Source organism: Talpa occidentalis, unplaced genomic scaffold (assembly GCF_014898055.3).
Source record: "Talpa occidentalis isolate TD23 unplaced genomic scaffold, MPIMG_talOcc4v2.1 talOcc4.2, whole genome shotgun sequence".
NCBI lineage: Eukaryota > Metazoa > Chordata > Mammalia > Eulipotyphla > Talpidae > Talpa > Talpa occidentalis.
This window is the reverse complement of record NW_023602073.1, coordinates 1207227-1223308: the sequence shown is the minus strand read 5'-3', so window position 1 is coordinate 1223308 and position 16082 is coordinate 1207227.

The following is a 16082-nucleotide window of genomic DNA, read 5'->3' as shown; positions in this document are numbered from 1 at the left end:
CACATCTGCCGTCCATCTGGGTCCACGCCTACATCTCCAGCTCTTCCAATGCCCTGCTTCCCTGCAGAACTTGATTCAGTCACCCAGGCACTGGCCAAAATGCAGAGACTCGGCTCCCCCAGGCCCGCTGAAGCAGCACTTCTGCTGAAGCCCATAAGGCTGCCTCAGGTAATTCCGAGCCTCAATAGCCGAGAGCCTCGGTGCAGAATGTGCGTCCGCATGGGGCTGCTCCGGGTCACCTTCCCTGCCTGGTGCCCAGGCCTGGGGGATCCTCACTGTGAGAGGGAAGCCCCGGAGACCCAGACCTCTCCCACAAGAAGTGGGCAGCTGTCTCTCCCCGGGGTGCTCTCCCTTTGGCCTCAAAGTTTGGTTCCAACACAAAAGGGGAAAATGGAAGCCGGGGCTGCGCAGCTCCTGAGCATAGGATGGGGTGTGCATCTCTGAGGTCATGTGGCCATGTGACCTGCTCAGGAGCACAGGACCTGGGACAGTGGTGAGTGCAGAGGTCATTCCTGCCGTGACCGGCATCATGGCCTGGGGGCCCTGAGTGACTGTAGGAGCAGAGGCCCCTTGGGGGCAATGTCCATCTTGAAAATCTTGGGGTTTGCATTTTTCACTGCACAATGGCCTGTCAAGTCACTGCCCAGTGACACTGGAGAAGCCAGAAACCCTTGTGTGCTGAGCCCTGAGGCTGAATGAACACCCCAGCCTCCCCAGCGACACCTCACCCCAACAGCCTGTTCACAGCACACCAGCTCGACCAAAGGCAAAGAATAAGACCGACGAAGGAAAATCTGAAAATGACCAGCTTGATTCTCACATATTATAACTGATGTTGTTTATTATTATTATTTGTCGGTTTTTCTTGGTACTCAAAGCTGAACATCACCTTTCTCCGCTGTGGGTTTGTCTGATGACACGCTGTAAACTTAAAACTCTGCGGCCTCGTCTGGTGTTTGATAAAATATTCAACAAGACCATAGGTCACCGCGGTGCAGCATATAAATAAGTAATTTTTAAGAATTGGAATGTGCTCTACCAAACACATCGCTCAAGCCATCCAGCCCCACAGAACTTTTCTTTGATAAATTCAAAATAATTCAGGATTTTCAGTGCCTGGCGACCGTTTGGAACGTCATCTGTTTCAGGGCTGTTCATCATTTTTCTGCGGTAAAGATTTGTCCAGATGAAGCATCTGGACAAGAGCTGAGATGTGGGAGGATTGCAAGAAAAGAAAAAAGGGGACTCATTAGTAAGCAGCAGTAGAAAAACAGTCCGCGTACAAGGGGAGTCACAATCCTAGAACTTGATAAGAAATTCTTCAGCCGAAAAAGCAGCCGAAAGGAAAGCACATTTGAATCGTAAGGATGGTTTTTTTTACAAAGTGCCTGGTGATCTTTAAGGCCGTCCAGGCCTAACACGCTGTGTAATCGATTTTAACTCACATGGAATCTAGAACCTTATTTTTCGTTAAGGAAGTTGGATTGAAATAATTCCCATTTGTCACGGCCATAGCCTGGCCCTGCTGCCACCTCTGCCTTCCTGGAGCCAGAGGTTGATGAGGAAGGGTGACTTGGCCGCCATGGGCCTGAGACGTCTGCGGAATGTCCACGCACGCCTGCCGTCCCTGCCCGGGCTGACTGGCGGCCTGTGCAGGCTGTGGTCTCTGCAGCCCGATCAATCTGTCGCTCCAGTCATTTGACTATTGATTGCTTTTCAGAAAGTAACTGTAAAAAGAAATCTCGCTGCCTGTCTCCTGCCACCAGAGTTCCAGGTTGTCTTCGCCTGTTTGCATGATTAATGTTGTTCTGGAAAACCTAGAGGATCAATAAGCATTTTCTGAGGCGGAGGCGTCCCGGTCCCCAAAGAGTGTGCCCACTTGGTTTCCAGCGTTGGGATCTGCCGCTGGGGTCGCACCTCCCGCATGCTGTGGGTGCGCTTGGCCTTTAGCCCGTGAGTCCCGGAGCCGGGAGGATGAATGTGCATCGACACCCCGTGACACCCCCACAATTATGTCTGACGCGCCCCTGAGCCCGGCGCCCAGGTAAGAGGGTCCTTCGCCCCTCCCCGCCAGGCGGTGCTCTCCCTGCAGGCCTGGGCAGAACCCCTGCACCACTCCGAGTCTCCCTGAGTCCCCCGCCCCAGGGCAACCTGCTCTGGGGTCAGCTTCACCTGGGTGGCTTGATGGCGGCACCACGTGGTCTGGGGGGCCAACACAGAGGCCCCCCAGGTGTCCCTGTCCTTATCGTATCTTAGCAAACAAAGCAGGGGCGCATGTGTGCATGCGTGTGTGTGTGTGTGAGTGCATGTGTGCATGCGTGTGTGTGTCCACCTCCCTCCGCTTTCCCTTCCCAGCTGTTTCTCCCTCCCCTCCTGTCTCTCTGTTCCTCAAGTCTCCTCTCCTCTCCTCTCCTCCCCTCCCCTCTCCTCTCTCCAACCCCCTGTCTCTTCCTGTCTCTCCCCCACCCTCACACTCCCTTCCAGGTTGCTCCGGAGAAGCCAGCAAGGCCCGCTCAGCTGTCATCCTGTTCTGGCCACCATCGTGTCTTTGAGAAGCTCCTTCCTCTTCTGAGGCCTCCTCCTCACCTCCATGGGGCGGGTGTGGCCTTGGGAGGGCCCAGCGCTGAGTCCAGGGGGCCTCTCCGCTGGGGTGGGAGGGACCACACCTCCCTTCTTTCCCATCAGGATGCCTTTCTCAGCACATGAATGAAATGAAATGAAATTAATGAATGAATTTGCTGGAAAGGAGGAGGAAAGGACTCCTGGTGAATGCCCAGCGCTGGCACCGCCTGCTCGGCCATGCTTCCTGGAGGGCCTTGTGGGAAGGTGCGTGGGGGCCCATTTGGGTCAGCGCCCTACTCCGTCACTGCAGGCCCTGGCGAGGAGGAAGGCCTCCAGTGCAAACCCAGCCCCTGTCTGGAGGCCCGGAATCCTGGGGCTGGACTCCAGGGTGGGGGCTGATTGGCAAAGAAAGAAGACAGGGTGGCAGGTCTACCCAAGGAATCCTGCCCAGACCTTCAGAGCATAGGGTCCCAAGTGTAGGCGGCTCCTGGACTCTGTCCTGGGCCACCGGCTCCGAGAGAGAAGGGAGAGGCCAGGTTTTCCGAAAGAGAATGTGGTGACCATGCCCTCCACACACAGTGGGGGCTCCAAAGCCTGTGACCTTCAGGGACTCATGGTGGCCCCCGCCTTCCCAGAGAATCCTCCACCCCCAATCTTACCCCTCAGCCCCTCCACCTCCAGACCTATCCCCCAACCGCCCACCTCTAGGTCTACCCCACCAGAAAGACAGAGAAAAGATCCCACAAAAGACACCCCATGGGAAAAAAATCCTCTTAATTCAGTGCTTTCCCCCATAAATCTTCTGCCACCATAAGCACACTGCTCCGACAGATTCTCTAGCAGAACAAGAGAAAGGGAGTTTCGGGTGAAAGGTTACCTACATTTATAATGTCAGGCAGGCCGCTGAGGTAAAAGGTAAATGGTAATTTTATCATTAGCATGCCTGACCCCTGGCCGCCCCCCTCTCAGCTCCTCACCTGTCAAGACGTGCAGGCTTAAAGGTCACTGCGCACAGAAATCTCCCCGCTCCCAGCCGAGGGGCTGACACCTTTTATTATTGCCGCTTACATAAATGATTCAAGGGCCAGGCCAGGCAAGACTGCCTTAATGTCAGGGTTACCTGAAGGGTTCTTGGGGTCTCCCTTTCAAAACAAGAAGCCCATCCTTGTGCTGGATTTTTGCATCAGAAGTAAGCAAGGCCTCGAAAATTCGGAACTACTCCTGCATTTGAAGACATCTCAGTATTCCCGGAAAGTCCACGACCGTGTTTAATGTCTGGCTTTGCATTCTCCATGATCTGACTTCTCCAGCTTCTCCCCTTTTTATGGGGGTGGGGGACAGATGAAGACATTTCACAGCAGCCTAAAAGTGTCACCCAATGCAAAAGGCAAGAGGCATGAAGAGAGATTGGAAAGATTCTCCACTTGTTATTTCGCAATTAAAATCATAGAAGATAGTTGGTTAAGAAGTGAGCTTTGGATGTATGGAGAACAGTGTGGAGGTTCCTAAAAACATTCAAGTGGATCTGCCATGGGGTCCACCAATTCCACTCCTGGGCATTTCCCCAAAGAACACGAAGTCACTGATTCAAGGGGCTCTCTGTACTGCTGGGTTCACTGCCTCACTGTTTACAACAGTCACTCTATGGAAATGACCTAAATGCCCAAGGACAGAGGGTGGATAATGAAGTGGTCTATATACACCATGGAATACTACTCAGTCGTGAAAAATATGGACTTTTGCCATCTGTGACAATATGGATGGAAATGAAGGTGCTGATGCTAAGCAGAACAAGTCAGTAAAGACAAATATTGGATGGTTTCACTCCTGTGTAATATAGAGAAATAAAGCAAAGGAACAGACAAAACCAAACCAAAACAAGGATCTGACCATAAAAACAAAGGTGGCAGAGGACACCATGATCTACGGTAAAGGACTATGGGTGCCTGGGTGAGGGTGTGGGTGATGACATACACCCAAAGAAGTATGAACCTGAACCCCTAAATCATATCTAGTGCTGTCAACCAACGTTACCTCAATAAAAATCCTGGGCCTCCCCAGTGGCACAGCGGGTTGAGCAGTCCACAGCCTCTGCAGTGCGGGTTCGATTTCCCGCCGGCCAGGGAGAAACCCACAGGGCGTGGCAGACATTTCCTGCCTCGCCCTCTGCTCCCCTCAGCAGTGTGCTTCGGTCCTTCAGCCTGCTCTGCTCCCCACTCTGTCTCTGGTGAATTCTCTCACCCTCCCACGCCTCTGACTGTACCCCAGTTCTTGTATAAGTAAATAAATCTTTAAAACAAAATAACACCTGGCCTTTCCTGAAATTGCTAAATGTGGAGCTGCCACATGGCCCAGCAACACATCCCATGTCTGGGAACTTATCTGAGAGAACTAAGACCAGACTCACAGCTCCTGGAACACCCACGTCCCCAGCAGCAGCACATTCCCAGTAGCCAAGAGGAGGAAACAATCCATGTCCATTCACAGACAAGTGAATAAGCAAAATATGTTGTGGTCATGTGGTGGAATAGTATTCAGCCAGGAAAAAGGAAGAACCTTCGACACAAGGGACAATATAAAGGAACCTTGAAGGCGTAATGGGAAGCACAAGAAGCCGGACACAAAAGAACAGGTATTCTAAGATTCCACTGACATGAGTTGTCCAAATAGGGACATCTCCGGTGACAGAAAGCAGATTTGTGTTTAGCCCAAGGCCAGAGCATGAGGGATATGGAAGGTGACAGCTCAGGGATGCGAGGACCTTATTGAGCTAATGAAATGTTATAAAAATCAGTTCTGGGCATGGATGTACAACCCCTTCGATATAACAAAGGCTATGACAACACACACTTTACATGGGTGAATTGGACGGTATGTGACTTGTCCCCAGTAAAATTGCACATAAATGTGCGTGCAATGGAATGAAGGCAGAATTTCCAGGTAGAACACTAGCCTTTTCCTTTGCTGTCAGCCCCGTTGCAAAGGCGCCAGCAGGACTGTCAAAGTCCCCTGAGGCTCGTATTCACGTTCCGTGTGCCTCTGCAGGTCTCTCCTCGTGGATCAGGATTGCGGTCTGTTACTCCTTGTCTGTCTACTGTTCTCAGGAACAGCTCCGATTGCCATCCCCAGCACAACCATGAACCCCAGTTCTCAGGCAGGTGGACCCCGCACCCACAGAACAAAGCCTCACGGGGTCCCCTCAGCAAGGCTCCTGTGGAGTGTGAGATTTGGGGCTCCTGCCTTCTGGATGCATCCAGGAAAGCTGGCTCTCTCTCCACACTTCTGCCAGCACAGGTGTGAGCTGGGGCCTACGGGGCCTGTCCCCATACTTCATGTGGGCTTCAAAGCTCTCCTGCAGACTGTGATCCCTTCATATTGGTTGGGGCATCTACCTGGTGAGCCCCTCTGGTGCACAAGAATCTGCACATGTGTTAGTTGCTGTGGGGTGTTAAGGATGCGGGTCAGGGCAGAACCAGCGTGGGGTACAGTCAGTGCACCGCTGTTTCAGATCTCCCCTAGATAGTGATGTAGTGGGGGTCCAGAGGGGGTGGGGGGGGAGTAGGCTGTCTGGCACCATCTTGAAGGACACTCGTCATTTGGGTAGACCCCATGGGAAGGGGCCAGTCCGGAAGTGGTCAGTGCCACCCGGGGTGGCCGTCCCAGGACACCTGCAGCACCTCTGATGGTCTCTCTTCTGTGTCCCCCTCTATATCCCAGGCCATGCTCCTCCGTGTCCACTGAGACACCCGCAGACCTCTCAATGGTGAGGAGTGAACCCCTGCACCTCACCCCCCAGTGCCCAGCACAGAGGGTGTCCATCGCCCTCTTTTCAGAAATGGGTTAAATCGAACAAATTCTCAAAGAGAGCTTCTTCCTGGGCCAGTCCCCGCTGACAGCAAAAGCAATGGCGGAGCAAAGAATTGGTAATTATCCACTTTTGTATTTCAACCTTCAGCCGTTGTTATACTTAAGGCCTGCCAGCATAACTTTTTCAGGTAAACGAAATATCGAACACTTTTGCAGACAATGAGGTAAGCATATCCGCTTAGATTTATTTGTGCTGTTCCCCAAAGCAGCTGGGATTCCTAGAACTTTAATCAAGAATTCCAATGGTAATTTTCAAATGTGAAAGTCGCTGCTAATTCTCTAAGGCTGATCTTTAAACTGCAGACTCCCGGGTCCCACCCCCGCCTGGCTGCATAGATAAGAAAGGGCCTCTGCCTCTTATCATACACAAAATCCATCCAGGAGCACCACAGATTAAATGAGAAATTACAAGATAACAAAGAAGAATTGTTTAAGGAACAAAAAGTCCAAACCAGGAAGGGAAAGCTTGGTAAGCGTGATCCTGTTAAAATTAAGACCGTTTGCGGGCCTCCCGGGTGGCGCAGCGGTTGGGCGCTGGGTTGCGAAGCTGCCTGCAGCCTCTGTGGCGCCGGTTCAATCCCCGGCTGCTCCCCGGCCACCAGAGGAGGGTCCCACATGGCGCACAGACCTCTGCTGCTGCCCGCTGCTCCCCTCAGCAGTGTCCTTCGGTCCTTCTGCCTGCTCTGCTCCCTGCTCTGGCTCTGGTGAATTCTCTCACCCTCCCGCGCTTCTGACTGTACCCAGTGCATGTATAAACAAAACAAACAAACAAACAAATAAATAAGTAAAGCATGCCTCTATTAAAAAAAAAAAAAAAAAAGGACCGTTTGCTATCAGATGGTTTCACTCATAGGAGGAAGAGAGTGGAGCCAAATAAGGGATCAGGGAAAAAAAATTAAAAATTAACAGGCAGCTATAAATCAGAGATACTCTGCAGGGGCAGGAAGAGCACAAGGGACTATAGGAATGGTCATGGAGGAATAGGAGGTGGGAATTTTACGGGGACTACACCTGAGAGGAGAAAGCAAACATTGTGCAAAAATGAACAATGATGTAAAGTATATATTAATCAATTAATTTTTAAAAAATAAGTAGCAAAAAAAATAAGACCATTTGACCTTAAAAAGACTTCAGTGAGAAAACGCAAATGTAAGCCAGAGAGAGAGCGAGGTATTGGCCATTCTTATCTCGTCCATATCTTGAATATATTTAAAAAAATAAATTTCTACAAATCCATAAGGAAAACACAGACCCTCCAATAAGAACTTGGGCAGAAACCTGGAACACAGACTTTGCCGAAAGTGAGAGAAATGGTGGGTAATCTCACGCACAGGTGTCCAGCCCTTGTCACCAGGAAGGGGGTGTTTTTTTGTTTTTTGTTTTTTTTAATTTTCTAGAGGCATGTCTTATTTATTTATTTATTATTTGTTTGGTTTATACATGCACTGGGTACAGTCAGAAGCGCGGGAGGGTGAGAGAATTCACCAGAGCCAGAGCGGGGAGCAGAGCAGGCAGAAGGACCGAAGGACACTGCGGAGGGGAGCAGCGGGCGGCAGGAGAGGTCTGCACGCCATGTGGGACCCTCCTCCGGTGGCCAGGGAGCAGCCGGGGATCGAACTGGCGCCGCAGAGGCCGCGGGTAGCTTCGCAGCCCAGCGCTCAACCGCTGCGCCACCGGGGAGGCCCAGGAAGGGGGTGTTAAAACCCGCTCCGAGGCCACTAGACACCAGCAAAGGGACATCCTAGCCTGGCGAGGACTAGCTGGTGGCTGAACCTAAGCCCCCACCCCCTGGGAGGAGTAGAAACTGCTGCCTGGTTCTGACACATAGTTTGACAGAATCCAGCAGAGCTGCGCTACAGAGACCACCACCTGCTGTCCCAGGCCTACCCCCGACCTGCAGGGGACTCAGGGAGCCGGAGGCCAGAGTGGCCCGGGCAGCAGAGCAGGCAGAGAACAGACATCAGGCACCTGTGAGGTGCGAGCAGACGTTTACCTGGATGGATCACAGACACAGGGATGGGAAAGAAGCCGGACACCTAGAATACCCGCATGCCCGTCCTGCGCATTTACGGGCAAAGGTGGGAGTCAGCTGGGAAGTGAGTGGCCATGCAGAGCCAGGCAGCATGGCCAGGGCACAGGGGTGAGCTTGGAGGTTGTGCTCACAGTTGGTTTCTGCACCAGGGCGGATGCTCTCACACATTGCCTTGTCAACACATGCCGAGCCGGCCTTTCCTGGCACTGCACTCTCCGCGGTGTGGTGGCCTCTGTGTCTCTTTAAGTGACGCTCAGGACAAGGGTAAACGTCCTTGGAAGATGCTTCACGCCACCTCTCAGCTGAACACGGGGCCAACTTTTCTGGGATGCCCCTCGCCTACCCCCAGGCTGGCAAGAGAGAGCAAGGTCACATGCTCTGCCTGCAGGAGAGAACACAGGTGAGCCCACCTGTCGGCCAGCTGGTGACCACAGAGCGTAGGGTGGGGTTGGGGTGGATTGGGCCCTGGGCACCTGCCTTTGCCCTTGGGGGCATCTCAGAGACAAAGGGGGTCGACCCTGCACACCTCTCCAGCACAATGTGCCTCCTACTGTGTGATCTGGGGTTGCTCAAAATGTGGGGGGATTTATTGGTGAAAGATAAAAACCTTCTTTTTTTAAAGATTTATTCATCCATGCATACAAGAACTGGGGCACAGGCCAGGGGCGTGGAGGGATGAGAGGATCCACCAGAGAGAGCGGGGAGCAGAACAGGCAGACCAACTGAAACACACTGCTGAGGGGAGCAGCGGGCGAGACAGGAGAGGTCTGCTACGCCATGTGGGTAGCTCCCTGGCTGGCAGGGCATCAACTCATGCTGCAGAGGCTGCGAATAGCTTCATAGTGCTAAGACTCAACCCCTGAACTAGCAGCCAAAAACCTTTCGTTTTTTTTAAGTGGGCTCTGGTTTAAAATGAACAGGAGTAGCAGCAGTCCTCAGCAATGAAAGTTGGGGTGCATTGTTCTGCTGGGAAGTGTCCCAGGCTTGCCATCTCCCTCATGATCCCGAGCCAACTCCAGCCCACCTTTGGGTCTCCTTCCACACCCCTGCAGACACACAGCTCGCCTGGTTCCAGACTGGCCACGTAGCCTCACGCCTTCCGCAGCTGCTCCCTCTGTGCAAGCTGTCCCCCATATTCCCACAGCCCACCCCCACCTCCTGGCCTTTGGCTGACTTCCCTTCCTCAGGGAGCTGGGATGTGCTGAGACCCCACCCCCACCCCAGTCTCCTTAGGGGTTCTGTGTAGGACTCAGGTTCTGCTCATACCAACACAGCCCCCCACATTCTCTGCATCCCAGCGGTGCCTCTTAGATTTCATCTCTATAGCTTTCAACTTCGTCGCTTCTACTCAAGTTTCCCCACACACTTGACAGCCGTATTTTTAGCCTAACATTTCACCTTGTCATTCGCCTCCATTTTGGTCCATCTTTGTCACCTGCTATCATGGAGGCAAAAGTATTCCAAAAACCACACTCGCTGCCTCCTGCAACCCTGTCATTTAGACGTGAACCCAAAGAGGGCTCAGGATCCCCTGGGGGCGAACGGGTCACCAGCAGCCCGGCCTGTGGCTCCTTGGTGCCCACCCCAACCTCTGGGCAATGTCCTGGTGTGGGTGGAAATGAGAGGGCGCAGTCTCTCCAGCAGAGCGAAGGCTGGCAAGGAAGCGGGTACTGGATTCCTCCAGATGGAAGTGGCGCGGAGAGAAAATGAGCAGACCCAATTCACAAATTTGCCTGGGGCTACCCCTTGTACACTTAAGATCCGTCGCCAGTAATAACAGACCCACTCAGTCGTTCTCTTCCCAGGGACTCGCCCCGCCACTTCTTTCCTATGGTCAGGCAGGAATGACATCCGAGGGCGATGACTTTCCACACACTTATGCCCTTGACATCCCGTCTTGCTGGAGGGCTGGAATCTTCCGCTGACTTCTCGCCCACGCCCGGCTCCCCACCCGTGACTTGCACCCCAGAGTGTATATCTATTATAATTGCTACCTAAAGAGAATAAGAATTACAGATAAGTAATTTTCTTTTTCTAATCTAACCCCCTGGAGGCATTTTAGCAGCTAATGCGGGTGATGACAGGCATTTCTGCAATAATTTATACAATTTCATTTTTCTTAATCATGGAGTTTAGTTCTTACGTCACCTGCTTGAAATGGAAGCAGAATTTTCGGTCACCGCTTGTGCCCTTGTGGTTTCTCTTGCAAAGTGCTTAAAATGTCCATGAAGTTGTGAGAAATTTAGGTTAGCATCTTTCCCCAAACAGCTTTCCTCTGGTGAGGTTGCTCTTTCACCAGTTTATAGAATTAGGTGCCTCTGTGGGCACCATGCTGGGAGTGTTGAGGAAAATATGTGAAAAGTTACTGATTATAGAGCAGTCCACATTCCATCATGAAGATGCGGTCTGTACACACAGTGGAATACTACTCAGCCATCAAAAAGGATAAACTCATGCCATTTGTAGCAACATGGATGGAGCTGGAAGGGATGATGATCAATGAAATCATCAGAAGGAAAATATCAGATGGTCTCACAGGGAAACTGAACAAAGCGTCAGGAAAAAGGGCTGGAAAAAATGCACAAAACTTACAGGGCTGGAAAAAATGCACTGGATGAATTCATCAAAACAAATTCTGTGCATTCAGAGAAGAAACTGTGGCATCACTGCTTGATGGACAAATGCGTGTCAGTGAACTACCTGCATGAAGGCAAAGACTGTCTTCTGTTTAACTTTCTGTCTACACATAGAAAATCATATTTACACACTGGATAGACCAAGGACTCTGTCTGCCTTCACAAGCAAGTTAAATAAGGATCTCAATGCCTGCCTTTATTCCAAACATTTCACAACCTCTCGTTTGCTGTAAAAAGCAAATGAATTTAATTGTGCTACTTTCTAGCACTTGACAGCTTTGGGGCTTTGTGTAAGAGAAATCAAAGCAATCTGTGATTTCATTAACTCAATGGTGGGAAATGTCAAAAATATCACCTGTCTTTGCAGGCTTGTGAATTGACAGAATGTTTCTCTCTTAATTTGTTTAGGGGTCATTCAAACAACACTCCAAACATAACTAACCATCCAGTGGCCTGAAAATTCATCTGTAGAAATCCTTTAAATTTTGTTTCATTTATTGGTTTACATCTGGAGGTACCCAAAAAGAACAATCAGTGAATCTTTGAAAGTTGTGAATGGAAAACAAGTTTTCTTTTAGGATACACAAAGATGAAGAAATTCATAGCTAACGTGTCATCAGCAGAAGGTGCTCCAATCCTTTGTCCTGGGCGTGAGGGCAGAGCCCGCTGAGGACAGAGCAAGCACCAATCCAGTTACATCTAAGTCCGCCTCTGGCTTTCTCCTGCCTTGAGTATCATGAGAGGTCTTGGAGCACAAAAGTGAATTTCAGTGCACGGCTCTGTTCAGGATTTAGAGAAGAGCCACTGATACAGAACCACAAAGCTGTGAGGGTCTTGACAGAGGTGTCTGTTTCTTGCATCCTGCTGACAAGAAGCCGGTCACAGCCTCACTGTGGCGGTACCTCCAGTCCGAAATCGAACCCCGTCAGGTACTCCAACCTCTGACCATGTGCCTGACAGCACCTCCCTTTGACAATGCAGAACATCAAATGTGGCCATTTATAGTGAATTGGAAGGCACTCAATGGGCTGATGTGGAATAAAGTAAGAATGACAAAGATTTGGACATTGACTAGCAGACGATTCCACAAAGTAAGATACGTATGAAAAAGCAGCAGGTGCTGAGAGGAAGTGAGGGTTCAGAGTTGAGGGGGTGGAGAAGGGAAAATGGGTATAATGGACAGTGGTGGGGAAGTTTTTAATTGAAAAATAAAATGTGGGGCTTGGTATTTTCTCCTTTTTACAAGAACATTATGAATGCTGACTTTTTTAAATATCCCTCACAGTCTCACCTCCTCTGAGGACATGGGACATGCTGCCCCACCTTCCATAGTGACCCGTCCTCCCTCATTCCAGATGCACCAAACTTATTTCCAAAGGTGGTTGTGTCCTAAGGTACAGGGGTCGGGACTTCAGCACATCATTTGGGAGAACTCTCAGCCCCACCCAAGCCATGGACCGTCCTGCCTCATGCCCCTGAGGCAGGTGGACATGCCTTGTCCTTGGCTGCCCAAGGGCTGGCCACCCTGCTGCCTCTGCTCTGCTCCTACCCCTGCCTGGGCCTCCTCTTTGCCGCTCTTCTCACCCACAATCCCATCACCTCCTCTCATCTCTTCCCGGTTCTCACACCCAGTGCCCAGGGGTGAGGAGCCTGGGCCTGAGCCACCCAGTGGTCTCTGACCCAATCCTTCTTGCTCTCATCAGATCACCTGCTAAAGCTCAGGGGAGCTTCCAGGACCCTTGGCCATTCTCCAATGACTGCGTCCTGGCTGCCAGGGCAGGGGGCGGGGGCTGTCTCCAAAACCCCTGACATGGCCCCCCAGCACACTCAAGATTCTCTTGAGTCTGGGCGTGGGGAGGGAGCAGCAAGGAGTGGGCGGGACCTCAGAAGGCAGGCTGGTCTCTCAACCACCCTGTTTTCCCACTCTGCTCAGGCCCCACCACCTTCAATCCGCAAAGCACTTGTTTAATCACTTTGCTTTTCCTTGACTGCTGGGAAGGCAACGCTGCTCTCTCTAAAATAATTTCCTGACTATTTGCTAAGATTCATCTCTGACATTTCATTAAATATGATCATTTAACTGTACAAGTACAAATGCATTTTTAATTTAGCTTACTGCAGATATTACAGATGTGGGGAAATGAATTCGTATCGCTCTAGGACAAATAGATCATTCACATACGCATGCGACAAAAGAACAAATTATTAAAAATTACTGAAACTTCCGTGAAGATTTATATTTAACTTTTCCATTTTCCAACTCCATGTCGTGGTGGAGACATGGAGCTTATCACTCTCTGAGTCGTCATGAATCTATGAAGAACGTGTGCCAGGCCACCGGGATCTTGACTGACGGCCTCCGTCTCTGCCGCAGGTGGGAACAGACGGACACGGAGCTTCAGGTCTGAAATTACCTGCCCGGCAGCGTCATCGCCAAAGCAGCTGGTTATTGGCCTTCCCAACAAATCAAAAATGGCAACAGAGGGGGTCTTCCTGGTGGCACAAGGGTTGGTCTCAGCACTAGCAAACTCTCGCCAGCCACTGTGACCTGAGTTCGATCCCCAGCCAGGGGATCCCCAGGCCTCGAAGAAAATTTATCCCCAAATTGGAAGTTAGTGATCACCATTTCCAAATAGCACAAAGCCCAAGAGCATTGAAGTGTCTCCTGTGCTGGACACCAGTTGTAGTAGCCACATGTCGATTTCTAGTGACCTGTGCCTAAAACGCACATGATGTCATAAAGCAATGTAAATTCAATAAAAAAAAATTTTTTTTAAAAGCAAAGGAGGGGAGGAAAAGAAGAAACCAATGAAATAAAAATAGTTCCAAGTCATCCAGTAATTACTGTCCAAATCATCTACAAGTTGTAGGATTTGTGTTTTGGGAGGTCTTTGAGATCATGTGAATCACACTTAATCTGATTCTTTTAGAAATAAGAAAAACAAGGCTCAAATAATTTGCAGACACAGCAGGATTTGATGGCCAAGTCCAAATTGTTGCCAGATTGCCCAGTTGGAGCCTCCCCGGATCCTCGGAGGCCCCTAGGCGGGCAGGGGCTGTTGGTCACTGCAGGTGGGGTTCACACTCCATGGCCTGCGGGCAGCTGAGCCATCGCCCCTCTCACCTGGCTCTCTGGGCAGGGACAATGAGTGAGTGACGACAGGCAGTTAGAGGAATCTGCCTCGTCAGCCTTATGAGAATACTCTGGCCTCCCAGAGTCCCTAATTCCCGGCCTAGTGCTCATGAGTCGGCATCTGTGATGGTCATTGTATGCATCATCTGCCTCTGTGTGTCCACAGTGCCACCAAGGGCCAGATATTTGATCAAACATGAATCTGGATGTATCCATGAGGATGGTTCTCGATGAGATTCACATTTGAGATTCACTCCATCAAGAAGTTTGCCCTCCCCAAGAAGGGTGTGCCTTGTCCAAGCAGTTGAAGGGTTGAATACCCCAGAAAAGGCTGGCCCTGAGTTAGAGAGATTTTATCCTGCATGACTGTCTGCCAGTGAGGACAGGGGCCTTTTTCTGGCTTCAGATTCAAACTAAAACATCAACTCTGTTGAGACCATTGGCTCTCCAGGGCCTCAGGCATTTCGGGCTTACCAGCCTCTGCCGCCTGTACGCCAACTCCTTATAATAACTCTCAGGAGGGAGCGAGCCATCCAAAGGATTCTGTTCTCTGGAGAGACCATCCACAATGTCGTTGGTATCTAAATCTCACACTGCTTATAATTGCTTCTTTAAATCTTTGACTTTATATTCACGAGAAACAGGCACAGGTGAGCACTGCAGACATTCAAAACCTAAAAGAGTTTGCAGGAGCACAGATAACTGCACGCAGAGCTGCCAGGCTGTAGCTTCAAAGTCGGTGCACCCGGGTATCTCATCTGAAGACTCAGCTGTGCGGGGAGAAGGTGGCAGCCTCCAGCCCCGACTTGCAGCGACTGGCCACGCTGACAGAGGAGGCTCAGGAACATCACACTCAGCAGATGACACAGCGTGCAGGAGTCTGGGGCTGCTTCTGTCACTCGTGTTAGACTTGGATTTTCTGTCTTCTAGGGAGCAAAGAGTCCTTCCTCTCTGTGTCGCCCCAAAGTTCTCTTACTTGCGTGGTGGCTTAGGCATCACTAAGCCACCTGGTGAGGACTGGTGAGGCCTGTAGCCAGCCTGTAAGAGCATTAACCACACACTGAAGCTTGCACGATGCCATTTATAACTCTTGCTACCCTGCTTCTGTTTCTAAAGGGATGACTGTGTACGGGGCTTGTCCGTGACGAGCTGACTGCTAAGCAGTGTGAGGGGGAGGTGTCAGCATGGCGGGTGATGAGGTTGACACGAGATTGTCATTCACATTTAACCACAGGAACAAACACGTCATGGTCTGAAAGCGAAATCGTCATCTACTTCAGAGAGACCTTGAAGTCTGAGACTCTCAGAGAAGTCGGATTCTTCAAGACTCAGCTAATGGCTGGACCAGGAAGGATCGAACGAGGATGAGGATGAGGATGATGTGACACGTGTGATGACGACTATGAGAGTGGTGAGAGTGGTCATGGGGAGGATGGTGATGGGGAGGACGATGATGATGGGGATGGGAGGGTGACGGGGAGGAGGCGGCGGATGGGGAGGAGGGTGATGGGCAGGATGCTGATGACAACGGCGATGGGGAAGATGGTGGGGAGGAGGAAGAGGAGGATGGTGATGGGAGGTTGAAGGGGAGGATGGTGAGGGTGGGGAGGACGGTGATGGCGGTGGGAGGATGGTGAGGAAGGCAAGGCAACAATGACAACGAGGCTCACAGCAACAAAAGACAAGTTCTTCCTCTCCAGTAACCTCACGTGCGGTATGATATTTTTCTATGTCTTTCAAGTTCCTTCCCTCCTCAGTGACACCAGCTTGCACTAGCAGGCTCCTGCCTGCTCGTCGGGGTCTTCAGGCGAGATGGAAGGAAAGGAGATGGTTCCGTAGCTCCGGCAAGCTC